Below are 15,908 nucleotides of genomic sequence, written 5' to 3'. Positions count from 1 at the left end.
AAGATTAAATAGGCAGTGCGTGCCAGGCACTTGATAACACCTGTTTTACGACAGCAGCTGCCGTAATTATCCTCATTCCATTGTCCAGATAAACTTCCAGCTTGAGATTCGGGAAGCTGGAAAATGGGCAGCAGGAATGTGCAAGAAGGTGCCTACCTCCCGTACCCATGCAGGGCTTTGGTTTCCCATTCTCCTACTGCTTTCTGGAGAGCTGCATTGTGGGAAAGGAGCTTAGTGTCTGGACCAGGAATCGAATTCTAACTTTGGGAAGAAGTGGCAAGGTCACAGGGACAGCAGGTGTTTACAGCTGGGTCCCGATGGCACTTGTCTCTACTTCTGCACTGTCTCATGTGTCATACCTGTCCAGCCTTAGGGAAAAGGTCAGTACGGAAGATCGTTTTATGGAAAAAAAAAAAAGGTATGAAGAAGAATAACCCACTTTCAAAGACTTGGATGCTCCGTGCCGACCCAGCTGCAGTCGGTGGCAGGTTCATTAGCACAACTTTTCAGCAAAGTTGTATTAACTAAAAAAACATAAAGGCTACTACTGCCAAATCGAGGGCATCACCGATCAGCAGGTAGGAGGAATGACTGGCCTTTCCTCCCTCTGTGCTGAGCAGTGAGTGTTTGCCCTGTGCAGCTCCTTACCTCCTGCGAAGATTTATGAGTAAAGGTGTTTATTGAGGCCGGAGGCTTCTTTGCACAGAATCTTGAGTTTTGCATCCTAGTCTTTTTAAATGTTCTGTTTGCAGTACAATCTGTTGGGGGACAGGCATAAGCATGAGTGTTTGAACATGTGGCTCCCGGTTGGTCGTGTTGTTTGGGGGAGCTTCAGGTGGTCATCTTATAAAGAAAAACTGAGAAACTTCCTAAAGGCAGGCAGGGGAACATCAATTCTAGATTTATTTCTAGAATATTATCTCCAGACGGAATTTTTGCCATTAGTTGGTAGTCTTTGCAATACCTTTAATTACTTTCAGTGTCTACAGTTATCCTGGCTTCGGTAAGGGGTGAGTTGGGTCCCCCCTCCCTTCCTGAAGACAATTCAGCTATATTTCATAAACTTCTGTAGTTAAGTAGCATTTGGAGCAGACCCTTCTGTTTTCTGTCTGTGGACATCTCTGAAGAGAAAGGACAACATAGGAAAACAGAGAAGAAGTACAGGACAATGAATCACAACTCGAGGAAGCATTTACTTTTTATTTTTTATTTTTGCATCTACTTTTATAATACTTTTGAGACTGGAAGCCCAGGTTGCCTCTGAACTTGTGGTGACCCTTCTGCCTCAGTTTCCCAAGTGCTGGTGTGCACACAAGAACACCTGGATGGAAAGCTTTATCAAAGGCGAAGCACTGATGGCCATGGCTAATTTTGGCTTTTGTTTTAGCACATGAATTCTTTCATATTCTCAGAGAAAATCCAATTTTATTAGCTTGCTCTGCACACACACACACACACACACACACACACACACACACACACACGGTGGCAGTCCATGCCTGTCCTCTGCCGCTGTCCCAGCCTCCTGCATTCCGGATGGTGGATAGACGGTGGACAAGGCAGCATTCTCCACATGCCCTCAGTGTGCTCCATCTGCTTTGCTTCCTGTCATTTAGCTTCCAATCTGCTCAAAACAGAATCATTCACTTCAAAGGAGAATGGTGTTATGCTGCCAGTGACGGCTTCTGCAGCTCCATCATCATGGAAAACATGTTGGGCTGCTATTAGAGAATAAAGCGTGAGCAGGTGGAAGACGACGTGCTCACAGATGGCAACGCAGCCTTTGCCGCTTGCTTCCCCTTGGACCTGTGTTCCATCCGGGCGTACAGCCACATTCACACCAAGGCTAAGCTAATGGAGGCGAGGCTTGTTTTAGCCACGCCTGCGAGGCAACCTAAGCATTTATTTCGGTGGTTTGCTTTCAACTTTTTTCCATCCTCTCATATAATTGGTTACTCAGTTTGCTGCAGAGTAATAGGTCCTGAAGCTCAGCACACCAGTCCAAAGTTTTAGGTTCTCTCAGGTTATTGCCTCTCCTAATTGTGTGTGTGTGTGTGTGTGTGTGTGTGTGTGTTTCTAATAACTTCATGGTATTCTGTTGCTCAAATGTCTGCCATTTTCCACTGTGAGCTATCCAGGCTTTCCTGTTGTAATTAAAATGAGGCTACAAGTGAGACTCATGACCCACTGAGCACAGAAGAATTGTTGGAAACCATTGCTGCCTGTATTTGAAACTGCCAGACTGATTTCCTTTTCTGATTACTTTTTTTTTATTAAATCTTTTTGACCCTTGTTTTTATTATGTCAGTTTTCAAAAACAGAATTAAAAATAGTATCAGCTAACCTTTAAAAAGCCCAGATTAACATAGTTTTAAAATATCACGTATTAGGTCTCCAGAAGATAACTCACCATATATCTCTATTAGTCATTATTTGTTCAGTAAATACTCCTCTCCTGGCAGGCATTTATAGAACACTTTATAGTTTCCATTTTATTGAAACAATGGGGAGAAGAGGAAGGGAAAGATAATGCTGTAATTGTATTTTAATATTTCCTCGGGAGTAGTTACACAAACTGTAGCTCCTTCCTCTTCCAGCCTCCTTTTAAAAAACAATTCTACCAAATGTCAGGGCCCTTTGGTTTGCCTGCCCATGTGTATGTGTATGTGTGTGTGTGTGTGTGTGTGTGTGTGTGTGTGTGTGTGTGTATGTGTGTGTGTGTCCAGTGCTTGCACATATAGATTTACAAGTGAAATGCCAACACTGGAGTTTTCATCTTTCTTAATCTCTCTTTTCTCTATTTATTGAGCAAGGACTCTTGTTGAACCTGGCTGATCTACCTAGCCAGCTTTCTCAGGGATCTTCTGTCTCTACCTCCCAAGTGCTGGAGTTGTGGGTAGCTGCCTCACCTTCCCCGTTTTAACCTGAGTTCTGGGACCCATCTCGGCAAGAGCTTTGTCCACTGAACTGTACCTCCATCCCTGTGTTAAGTGGTTTTGGAAGCCACATAGTTCCAGTATGAAGCTTTCAAAATATATCACTGTTTTCAGTGGCAGAAATAGAACCAATTCCAGGTTAACATAATCAGCCCAACACATATAAATGGATCCCAGATATTGAAATGCAGCATATTTTCCTTAATTTTACAGAGTAGAAAAAAAAACATTACAAACTTTCACATCTACATATTATAATCAGTTATCACTTCAATTATGTGCATATGTGAAATATTTTTAAAAGATTTATTTTTGTGTGTATGGGTGCTTTGCCCGCCTGTGCATATGTGTGCCACAATCTTGCAGTGCCTTTAGGGACTAGAAGAAGGCATCCTGTCCCCGTAACTGGAATTCAGGTGGTTACAAGCTTCGCTGGGAACTGAACCTGGGTCCTCTGCAAGAGCACCAATGCTCTTAACTGCTGAGCCATCTTGGTTGTCCCTGGAAATAAAGTTCTAAAGTAGTGAGGAGTCTAGTTTCACTTCCTGGAGTCAGAAACCAGTCCCTGCAGAACTGCCCAGGGAAGATGCAGTTCTCAGCCCTCCTTCCCTCTCATCTCGCTGTTTCAGATGACATCCTCAGTCCTTCCCTAGGCCTCTGATACTTCCTTTGACATCTTTCATGCTGGCTCTTACTGCTCATTTTTACACAGGAAATCTGTTCAAGCTGAAAGAAATCCTATTAGAATTTTTTTTTTGATTGGTGGAAAATATTTTAAAATAAACTTTAAAAGAATCAATGTCTTGAGTTGCTGAGCCTTTTAAAACAAAGTCATGATACCACTTTCTATTTTCTTTAGACTTTTTAAAGAGGGTGGCTGTTTGTCTTGCTGTCTTTATGAACACAGTAATTCTTCCTATGATATTTTATTTCTTTCATATCTATCTATCTATCTATCTATCTATCTATCTATCTATCTATCTATCCATCCAACTATCTATCTGTGAGTGTGTGTGTGTGTGTGTGTGTGTGTGTGTGTGTGTGTGTGTGTATGCTCTGTCCTTCCACCATGTAGACCCTGGGAATCAAACTCAAGTCTGATTGGAGTTTAGATCGTTAGGGTTGGAGGCAAAAGCCTTTCTCTCTGAGCCCTCTCTGTGGCCCGCCCTATTTTATCATTTGGTTGTTCAAAGCACGGGGATTATTGATTTCTCCATAGTGTGACAGTCAAGTGTCAAGCTGGATTAGTTTTCATTGCTTGTTGTAGTTTTCCCACTAATTCTCTTGAGTTCTTCAGCTAAGCCATCATTTTATCTGCACGTCTCCACAGTTATAATAAACAAATAATGGTGACATTAAGGTGTGTGGTTAACGTGTTTGTGTGCACATTTTTAGCAGAGTCTCTTGCTTGATTGAAAAGTGACGTAAACTGTCAAACATAAGCACACACAAAACCACTGAAGTTACAGACAGCATGAAGCAAAACAAGACACTCACGCAAACAAAAACTGTTCTCATACGCAGTTGCTGGTTAATCAGTTGTTTCAGAGCTGGCGGAGACAAAACAAAAGGACATAATTGCATGCCGCTGTCACCGAGTAACCGTCAGCCTTGCCTTCTCTGTGTTCCTTAAGTTGTTACTAGGTAATTCATAGTAAGAATGGATTTGAACCTGTCGAGCACTCTAGTAAGGTGCGATTTTCTTGCCTGCTGTCTATGTTACAGTTCCTCACAAGATTTCATTTGAAAACCAAGTTTAGTTGACAGGAAAAGTGGAAAAGGTCCAAAGGAGTCCTGCCTCTCGGTTTCGGGACACTGAGCTGTCACTGGGAGCCCAGTGCCAGGGTGTCAGCACCCACAGTCTGTATACCACAGAGAGGATATCTTAGACTCCTTCAAGTGACGTTCTGAACCCTGGCAGTTGGGTGCTTCCCTGCAGTGTATGGATGGCTGAGATAAAGCAGGGCGGGAACCTGCCCTGCCCAGCCCTATCTCTCCCAAGAGTGAGGGAAGTGATTCATTGACAGCCTTGCTGGGAAAGCGCAACTCAGTATTGCATCAGCCAACGTTTGAAAACTCAGTGTCCCCGGAAACTGTTTGGAAACCCATCCTATCACTTTCTCTTACTGGTTTAACTATTTGTTGAGTTAATGAAAGCAGCTGCCACTTGCGTTTGGTTTTTCTGGTTACCTACTCTGGTAACGCCTGGAGCGGGTGAGCAAGGGCTGCCAGCTCTCACCTCACTCCCTGAGGGAAGTGAGGCCCACAGAGGATTGATCTGGGGTTTGCTCAGCGTTGTGTAAGCAGAAGGCGGGCGGAGCCAGGAGTTACTAAATCCAGTTCTGTCAAGGTAGCATGAGGGCATGGGCTGAGATCTGGAGAACGGACATAATACTGTGCTGTACTGTTGTTAGAATGAAATGAAGCCATGTGAGCAAAACATTTCAGGCAGTATTTCCGCACAGGCAGAACCCGGTGCATTTAGTCAGGTTGCCTTCTGTGCTTTCCTCAGCATCCTGTTGGCAGTCGTTGGTTTCGTTTGCATTTCTACACATCCACTGCCCGATTTCTTACCTACATTCTTACCTACAATCAGGGCATGGCTTTCCGAATCCTCAACATAATGGTTTCCCTGGGGACGAACTTAAAGCAAGTTGCTTCCAGTATTTTAGTTGTTAACCTCTTCGCCCACTTTGCAAAGGCCAAGAGTGTTTCGAGATGATTAAGATGAAGCTACAGTTTATCGAATTGTACCATTAACTGGAGTTAGAGCAAAGTTTTAATACACGTACCAGGTGACATAGCTGAAGAGGAGTAAGTGGCAGGCCGAAGCAGAATCATAAAAATGCACTTATCTGCCAACGCTTTTGTGTAAGGGATTACACAACTGGTCAGGAATTTCCTGCTGTCCCATTTTTTTCCCCCTATGGAACTTTTCAATTACTTGTAACAGGCGCTGCACTTCCTCCCGGCCTGGCTGTTATCAGCCCCAGTCAGCTACCCTTCCTATGTGGTTTGCTGTGAGTGGGTGCACCTAGCTTCCAGTGATTAGAAATTCGTATCATGGAAGACTCATTGTCATCTTTGCTTCCTTGCACATAGGAGAGCTGTACGCGGTCAGTCTTTCCAAACTCCTATTAGCTCTTCAACCTTCTAGGAAAATGGCTCCATCAGATCAGAAAGGCATGAGTGCATTTTGTAAGAAACAATTTCCTGGTACACTAATAGGTCAGGTATCAGCGAAGACACTTCCAGGAGTTGAGGAAACCAATTTGAGTACTTTTTTTTTTCTTTTTGTTTTTAGACTTCTTGATGTGTATGAGTGTCTTGCGAGCATGGATGTGTGTGCTCCAAGTGTGCCTCTGGTGCCATCAGGGGTCAGAAGAAGGCCTTGTAGTCCCTGGAACTGGAGGTACAGATGGCCGGGAGCCAGTGTGTGGGTGCTGGGGAACCAACCAGTCTGTACTCCTTATTATGGAGCCACCTCTCCAGGCTACAAGCTGAGCACTCCCAGCTAGAACTGTGATGCCAAGTGAAACAAGACTTTGTAGAGGACTGTGGGGGCAACGGCTGGCAACTCAAGAGCCACAGTCCAGCCCCACAATCAAGTCAGAAGCGGGTAGAGGGCCCGGGGACTCACAGTTGCTTTTTCTGCAGCTCGGAAATGGGCGGGCTGTCAGTGTTCTTCACCCCGGCTTCTTTTATGAAGTCAAATGAGGCACCCTGAAAAGCCTCATTTAGAGATGCGGAGCAAAACTTCCACAGCCTTATTTTCTTGTGTAGACACGTAAATGAACTCTGAACCTATTTTTAATGTGTATTCAGATGGCAAATAGGAAGTAGCATAGTGAGGTAGATTTGTTGTTTCTTAGCATTCCATGAGGAAACATGGCCCTATATTTCGTTTCTTTTCTTTTCTTTGTTTGTTTATAATTAGATACTACACTTGATCTTAGCCAAAAGGCTGAGAAGTGATTTGTTTATAATTAGAGTAAACAATAGCATATTTAATGAATTGTCAACCTCCTAAATATAATCCGATTTTAACTTTCTACTTTTTCTTTTATCAGTTTCACAACAATCTGCCAGGAAAGGTTAAAAAACAAACAAAACAAACAAGAACATTTTCTTAAAATTTCTTTGCATCAGTTACATGCAGCTGTCAGTTGAACCTCATGAAGTGCTTCAACTCCCTTAGATTAAAATTTCTGGTGTGTTACACAGGAGGACACCACTGGCCTGGGGGCTTATGCCTTTAATCCCAGAGGAGGAGGCAGTCGGATCTCTGTAAGCTGAAGGCCAGCCTAGTCCATCTAGGGGTCCGAGCCAGCCAGGGCTACACAGAGAGACCCTTGGGGGAGGGGCAGTGAGATAAAGAAGACTATGTTATATTATTACTACTTTCCTGACTATAACAATGGAACTAATTTCTAGGAATGTGAGTGTGAACACACAGAGAGATTTTGCTGGGCAACTGGACAAAAGGTGAGCCAGGAATGTGTACCTTGGGGAGGAGCAGGGAGAATTGTGGTGACCTCTGCAGGGGACATAATGGCCTGTTTTGTAAGACTAGAAACTCAGCTGCAATATGTTTTAGACACAGTAAGTGAATTTACTTTTGAAAAATTAACTTCTTAGTAAGTAGGCCTGTTAAAAATTAAAATGTCAGAAATAGCAGCTTTTGTAACTAAAGTTGCTATTATTTATTTTGATTTTAAAACACTGGGGACTGAACCCAGGACCTTGTAGGTGTCAAGCTAGTCTTTACCAGCTGAGTTATAGCCTCAGCCTTCAAAACTATGATTTATAATTATACAGAGTTACACAAAGGAAAACAGAGTTTTGTGGTATAAGAACAAGCCACATAAAGGTAAAAGCCATTGTCACACAAAGCTCCTAAAGCAGTGTTAGTAAAGATGGCGGACAGAAAAGACATTTGTCAATAAGTGAGTAACAAATAATTAGAAATGATCATACAGCACATCGTCCTTAGTAAGGAAATAGTTGATTTGTACTGAGGGCCTTGAGAGAAGACTTAATGAATGACTTCTTCCTCTTCCTCCTTCCTTCTCCTTCCTCCTCCTACTTTTTTCTCCTTCCTCCTTCTCCCTCCTCCTTTTTCCTCCTTCTTCTTTCTTCTTCAAATTTCTAGACAAGGTCTCACTATGTAGCTCTGGCTATCCTGAAACTCACTCTGTGGACCAGGCTGGCCTTGAATTCACAGAGATCTGCCTGCCTCTGCCTCCCAAGTGCTGGGATCAAAGGCGTGCGCCACTACATAGGTCTGGCCAGAATGACTGGTTCTTACTTGGGAGTATTTAGTACTGTAACAGTTTTCATTTGTTCCAGAAGAATCTATCTGGTTAACATTAGTGGAATTAAAAGTTCCATAGATACTGTTTTGCGCTTGTGAAATTAATTGTTTAGTGGAAGAATGGCTGGCTGTGCAAAAGAAGCTGTTGAGTGTTCAGAAAGAGCAACAATGGCTGAATGTAGGTTCTGCTCTGCCAAACAGTCAGTCGCCAGTTCACCAAATATGTGGAGACTTTCCTCTGAACTTGGCAGTATGTTATGACTCGTGATACAAAAAGCAATCAAAAGGACCTAAATTTGGTTTCTCATGGAACTTAAATGTAGCCTGGAGAAAAAGAAATGCCAATAAAGAAGTAAATACGCAAGGTAAACACTGGTGATGTGTGTTAAGGAGAAGGAAGTGAAAGAGGGGCCAGACCAGGAAGTTTTGGGGTGGGAGGTGGAAGTCGGCAGATGAAATTGTTGTTGATAGGGTGTCTGGAGAGCTCTCAGAGGTAAGATCTGAAGTTGCTGAGTGCGGAGGCTATCTGCGATAGAAAAGCTACAGTAGGCTGGGGGGATAGCTCAGCGACAGTGCGTGCTCAACAGTGCAAAGCCCCAGACCCCTGCACTTCAGAAAACAAGTAGGCAGACTCTGCACAGGAGTTATGCAGTGTGCTCTTAGCTCCAAAGAGACACATGAAAATGGAACCAGTATTGAGTTCAAAGCCGGCCAAACATATATGAAGAGTCAGCATGTCATAATGAGGCTAAGAAACTGAGCTGTTCATTAATGGTACTGACAGAACTTGCTAGCCATTTGAGTCAGGGTTGGGGGTAGGAAGAGGGCGAATCAAAACTACCAACATATACGAAGGGCTTCTTTGCTAAGAAACGTTCATTAAAGTGTTAGGAGACCATTAATTAAAAATTAACCCTTCCATTCTTTGACAATAGAAAGATTCTTATAGCAAGACAACAAAGCCAGAATGAAAGCCTACCGAGTTGATAAGAAAGTTTATGCTGCTTGGGTGAGCAGCTCAGGGTGTGCAGGTCCACGCGCGCACGCACAGCCCAGTAGTAGCGTTTTTAGACAGGGAAGATGCAAGGGTGGAATTTAGGGAAGATCAGTCCTGAGAGGCAAAGGGAGTGTGGAAGGGAGAAACTATGGCTCCTTTCTGGAATCTTACGAAAACTCTGGCTTTTTATCCAGGAAAATGTCCTCAAATAGATACACATATTTTTGCCTGTAGTATTGGACAGGGCAGCGTCCATCTTGGACCTTAGGTTAACCTTAATAGAGCTCATTTATTTACCTATCTTCTGTGTTGGCCAAGCACCGTACCACTGAGCCACCACCCCAGCCCTTTACTGTAGTATTTGAATGTGGCCTAGGACCTCAAGTTCACTTCTTATTTATGTAATATTCAATAAAATCATGTCCCCCAGTTTCACCCAACCCCCCAAAACTTCTGAAGTAAACAAAGGGTCTATTTATTTGGCTTTAACAGCTTAGAGATTTTAGGGCCTCTGAGATGAAATGATATCAGAGCCTTCTTGATGGAACGAAAGACTTTACGCTGGAGTTTAAGCTTGCTCTTCTGACCTGGATCTGACGTTTCTGTTTCTCCCATCCTAAAGCTGTTTGGCGAAAGCGTTTGGTGTAAGGTCTGACACTGTGGCAGTGTTCCCACCCATACAGAGTGGCTACCCAGAGGATGTTTGCTGGCTTGCAGCAAATTATGGTGTTACCAGGACACTGATGTTGCATGGATTGGCCACACAGTTTTACAAGATTTGGGGAACTATTTGGTTATTTTGGTCAAGGCAGTTGTTGGTAGTTGTTGCTTTTAAGGTTGTTTGGGTTTTTTTTTTCCCCCTTGAATTACGTAAAAGAAATAATCACAGAAAATACTTTATATATGTATTTGAAGATTTTTAATGACTTTACTGCTGAGGTTTTTTTTTTTTTTTTTTTTTTTTTAATACAGCAGATACTATTTGTGAGGAACATTAAAGGATGGACGATGTCACAGAGAACAATTCCTTTGGGGTGAGTCTAAGAAGTTCATTTGCTAAGGGGCCTCTTTGGGCACCATTTATTCTCCCAGTAGGACAAAGCAAGGCTTCTGCTTTTTACATGACCTCTTTGATTACTCAGGAAGCGCAGCTAGGGCACCCTTGGTGTGTGCTCACCCATTTATTTATTTACTTATCTTTATTTTACGTGCATTAGTGTGAAGGTGTCAGATTTCCTGGAATTTGTGTTACAGATAGTTGTGAGCTCTGGGAATAGTGTGGGTGCTGGAACTTGAACCTGGGTTCTTTGGGAGAGTAGATGGTGCTCTTAACTGCTGAGCCATCTCTCCAGTCCCTCACCTGTTTATTTCTAAAGTACACAGACTTCTCTCTGGTAGGAAAGAATCCCACTGCTTCTGGGCATTTCTTTGCAAAGGTATTTTATCAGTCACTGTGGCTTGGAATTGAAGGCATCGTTAGTTAGAGATTAACCTGGTGGGGTTGAGGGAGCGGAGAATGGGATGAGGGAGAGAGGAGAAAATGCTGGGTTCTCTGGGAGTCAGGCCACTAGAACTGCTGCGAGGATACAGAAGATGTGCCTGAGCCTTCCAGGCTCTGGGCTGTGTGTTGTGCACAGGCACCTTCTTTTCACTTTCAAGAAGCCTGTGAGGGCGTAGTGGTCACTGTTAGCAAGGAACAGTGAGGATTTGAACTCAGGAGCATTGAGGCCCCAAGCGTGTGTGTGTGTGTGTGTGTGTGTGTGTGTGTGTGTGTGTGTGTGAAGCCTGCTGCCTACGGCCATCTAAACAATGCTGGCAGTGCAGTAATTTCTCCCCATTTGTTTCTGGTTAACTGCCTGGCATTCTGTTCAGTGCCAACGCCACACGCTCCTGGTTTATTTTCATTCAGAGATAAGGGCACACAGAGCTGCAGGCCCTTTTATGGTTTGCTGAAATTTATTCTGTGTTTACTACTTGCTGTGCACCAGAACGACTTGATTAGTTGAAAATAGAGGCATTAATGCCTGTGTGGGATCTGAATAATGCATGCTGTGTAAATTTCTGGCTTTTCTTTTGGAGCATGCTAATTTGCATTTGTCTCTTGTCTCATGCTTTTGGCAGAGCATGGAACCTTCAAGTATTAAAACCAAGGAATTACTACCTATGATTTTCTATATTTCACGGGAGGACAACTGCGAATGTGGGGACAGAGCCAAGTGACCTGACATGGCAGCTCCACCCTGTATCTCTCTGGGGGCAGTCACAGTGGTCTGCAAGTATGTAAAGAGGACTTTGCTTCCGTCAGTTTACTGCATGATAGCTGCTGCAGAGCCCTGAGAAGAACACTACGGGGTGGTTGAGATTTGCTGTTGCTCTCTCCCTCCCTCCTGTCCTCCTTCCCTCTCAATAGGTTCTCAGAAATCCAGGCTGGTCTGGGACTGACCTTGAACTCTTGATCCTCCTGCCTCCACCTCCAAACTTCGGGATTCTAGGTATGTGCCCTGTGCCTGGCTTAGCAGTTTGTCTTCTTTAAAGTTAAAAAAAAAAAAAAAAAAAGTCAGAAGACTGGAAACTTTATGAAGGTTCTGCCCAGAATTAGATAATCATTTACTTATCACTACGGGGAATAAAGTGAGAGCTTAATTCCTACTTCTGCTTTCAAGGAACCTATGAACCAGAAAGGAAGAGAATGGAGAGATGAACTCTAGTACAGAGGTGTCAAGGGCTGTAGTCACAGGGCCAAATGAGGGCACTACAGAGAGGTGCTTGGCCTCACTGGAGGTGTCAGGGGAAATGTTCCAGGGAGAAAGAATCTATTCCTAGCTAGGCTGGCCGCACAGTTTGTGGGGCCCAGTAACTGAAAATGTTCATCCACCCAGAGACTATGAAGACTCAAAAAATAACAGCAAATATGGGCACTTCAAACCGAAGTTCCTTCCCCTGAAAGCTGTAGCACCCACAGTGGGAAAATGAGCCCAGCCTGGCCTGGGCATCAGTGCTATTCGTTTCTTTTGAAGCATTTTTATAATCTAACTACATTCCAAGGGAATAGATTTAGGTCAATTTGGTGTGGTCCTGGTAGTTTTGGGGGGAACCGAGGACATTGGGAAGGTCATGGGGGATGTGTGCTATTTATTGCTCTTCCAGCACAGAGCAGCAGTTTCTGGGATGTTTGGGGAATATTTACGACCTCTTCCAGCAGCCTGCGCCTCTGAAAGGAATAGCATGTCAATGACAAAAAGCGAGATATTAATAGTATGTCTGCTGGGAACGGAACAGAAACCCCACCTGCCGATGAGAAAAAGCAGAGTGTGTGGCACCTGTGGAATACTGTATTCGTGCGGCCGTCACTCATGGCCTGTAGATAGTGCCCTGTGCGGAGGGACCCTGCTTATGCCAGGCTTGGTCATGTATGGGTCACGTAACTCATTTTGGCTTTTGGAGCGAGAGGAAGTGAAGCGAGCTAGGTCTGAGGAGAAGTTCTGGGCCAGCTCTTTAAAGGCCATGGCAAGTTATTGGTTTCTTCCCCCCGCCACACCCCAAGTCCCATGTGTTGCCTGTCCTTCGGCCTGGATGCCAAGAAGCTATAGGGAGCTATAGCCAACATATGAAATGTGAATGAGAAGCCACTGAGGTTACAAGGTCACTCATAACCTGGGAAGAGGTGACCGATGTGGGCTCATCATGAACTTACTCTCACAAGAACAGTGCTCCGCCAAGGGACAGGCCGTGGTCCCACCCTCCAGGGAGCAGCACTGCTTTGATGACAGTGGCGGGCTCTTCCGGCGGAGGGTATGCTGGGAATCATGCTGCTGGTTTAAGAATCTGCAGGGAAATCAAGTGGGACCCTCGATGCAGGAAAGGGTTTGGAAATTGGCAGTCCACCCTGGCTTCCTCATCTGGCTCAGCAGTTTGCTCCTGCTTGATCTTGGACGAATTGCTCAGAATCAATTTCCCCATCTGTAAACTTGGAAGACTATTCACATCCTAAGGCTGTTAGAGCAGAAACACTGCCTATTAGTCCTTCTAGGTCACAGTCCCCTTCCATTCAGTTTTCTGCTCTTAGTTTTTCTGCTTTTGTGGTTTCTTGTTTTGTTTGTTTGTTTTTTCATTATCTGCCCTTCATGTAAAACAAAGTATGGGGGTGGCAGGATGGAGAAGAGGAGCTGGGAGGAAACGCACTTGGTGGACTATTTTTCTAGCATTTTCAAGGCTCAGGATTTAATTCTCAGTTCAAAAAACCAAAGCCCCTCCAAAACAATGACTAAAAACCAAAACAAGAGAAAAAGACAAAAATGAAAAACAAAAGCAAAGAAATGACTCCCTCAAACAAAATACAGCAACCTCCCTCCCCTAAATTATCCAGAACATGGGATGTTTGTAGATTCTTACCTAGCACCCTTTCTCTTCAGGAGCCTGTTCCCTTCTCTCTCTGTAGTGACAGCCATGATCTCATAGATGGTACTTCATTTTGATACCTCAAGCATGTTACTAAATATATTACTTATTATCATAGTATACACCGTCCGGTAGATATGTATATACAGTTAATTTTTTAAAGATGCAGCCATGCTCTTCACAAAGGACAGGTCTAGGACGAAACAATTAATTAAGGCTCGATGTGGTGCTGCATGCCTGCCATCCCAGCCCTCAGAGAGCTGAGGAGAGGAGGTAGTGAGTTTGGGGCCAACCTGGGCTACGTAGCGAGACCAGTCCCCCACCTCATCTCAACAAAACGAGGAAAAGTTAGCAAGAATACTATTTCTTAAAAGATGGTGACGGTGGAGGCAAACGAGAAAGGTCCTTTCTGTCGTTCGTCAGGTATTGGGTTTTTCGTCATTGTCACGGTGGAGCAGGACCTGCACTAGGAACTGGAAATCGAGCAGAAGGAGACAGGTCAAGGCCTGTCCTCACTGTGGCTGCTTTCGGGTGGGAGGAAGACAGCACAGTAGCAAGCAAACACAGTAGCGACACTCCTGAAGCACCCGCTGAGGGTCCCTGGGAACTCAACAGTGAGTAGATTCAATAATGGCTACAGTAGTATGTCGAGAAAGCTGTGTCTAAATTGCCTAACAATTTAGAACATATGAGCTGCGAAAATTAAACACTAAAATAAAATAAGCCAACCAAGATGTAGACTATGGTTTCCAAATAAGAACTTAAAATGGCCAGTAAGTAACTTGGAAAGTATTCAATATTCCTATGCATTGGATAAAAGCAAATTCAAACTAATTTGAGATTCTTTCTCGCCCCGGTCAAAATGAGAAGGAAGAACTTCTATTCACTGCTGATGAAAATGTAAAATTATAAAGCTAAAACTGAATCAGTGTGGAGGTTCCTTAATACCCTAAAAACAGAACTGCCAGATGACGCGGCCACAGCCCTCTTAGGAATATGTCAGAGGGGTGCTGAGCCAATATCCCATAGAGACAGGTCTATATTCGAGTCTTTACTGCACCGTTCACAACAGCCAAGAAACGGAGCCAGGCTAGAAGTCTCTCAGTGGATAAAAGGACATGGTCCTTGTACACAGTGGAGTTTTTCCAGCCATAAAGACAAATTAAACAATGACATTTGCAGGAAACTGGAGATCATTGTGTTAAAGGAAATAACTTGGATTCAGAAAGACAAATACATGCTCTCTCTTATATGTGTAATTTATATTTAAATTTATGTGTGTTTGTTTAGGTTATGAAAGTAGGAAGAGGCATATGAGAGAGGAGGAAGAGATTGTAAATGATATGAAAGCAGACGGGAGGAGAAAGGGGGACAGCAGCAGGGGATCATGGGTAATGGGGGAGAGGGCTGAGGAGGGGATGGATGATGACCAAGTATAATAAGGCCATGTGTGGATGCAAATTCAGTAAAGAAACCCAGGAGTGAGCAAGGAAGAAGAAAAAGTAGTTTCCTGGGTCACTGGCTCTGGCTAGTTCATCTATTTTTACCTCATTAATTTTCATGATAGATCCATTTTTTTCAAGTTCAAATTTTTAAAGTTCACAGTGGTCAGGCAGCGTTCCAGAACGAGCCTGCTGGTGAAGAGGGGCTTTTGATCCTCACCTCCCACTTCCTCAAACCCGATGAGTCCTCCTAAGCAGGAAAAACACGGCCTTTTCAGTCCTCCCCTCCCCACCGCCGCCAGTCGTGCTATTATTAGACAATCGATTATTGTATCTTGGAATAAAAGTTCAACCTCAGCTTCCGTGCCCTCACGGTCTCCTCCAATTCACCGTCCTGTGGCTGCTCCTCGGCGGGCCCATCGCGGCGGGCACCTGTGAGAGGGTGTGCCAGCCGTCGAGTTTTAGGATCTCACGCCTGGAGCGGCTGGCTCCGTGAATGCTGCAGCATTGCTTGCATGCACGCGGCTCTCTGGTGTGCACATCTCTGATTCTCTCTGATGTGCACAGCTAGCTCGGTCTCAGAGCCCCGGGAACCGAAGGCCTGAGTCCCTCTGACTGCAGCTAAGAGGGCAAAGGATTCCCTTTCTCTGGGTGGGAAGAGATGCCCCAAGAGGCACTGGGAGAGGCTGCTGGAGGAGGGCAGGCATGCCGGGGTGGTTGTGGCACAGTACGGAGGGGTAGAGCCGTTCTGGAACCAGCCTAGGCAAGGCTCCAGCTTCAAGTCCCAAGATGAGCTCCGGGAGCTGCTAGCTCTGCCGCTG

The 15,908-nt window shown here is 44.4% G+C and overlaps 1 pseudogene; it reads right to left on the bottom strand.

Annotated features, from left to right (window-relative positions):
- Window positions 1-6,770: 6,770 nt before the first annotated feature.
- LOC129691243 (U2 spliceosomal RNA) lies at window positions 6,771-6,912 on the bottom strand (annotated as a pseudogene).
- Window positions 6,913-15,908: the final 8,996 nt, after the last annotated feature.

Source organism: Psammomys obesus, unplaced genomic scaffold, assembly GCF_907164565.1.
Source record: "Psammomys obesus unplaced genomic scaffold, mPsaObe1.curated_primary_1811, whole genome shotgun sequence".
NCBI lineage: Eukaryota > Metazoa > Chordata > Mammalia > Rodentia > Muridae > Psammomys > Psammomys obesus.
The sequence above is the reverse complement of the archived record's forward strand: the minus strand, read 5'-3'. Positions and strand labels throughout refer to the sequence as shown.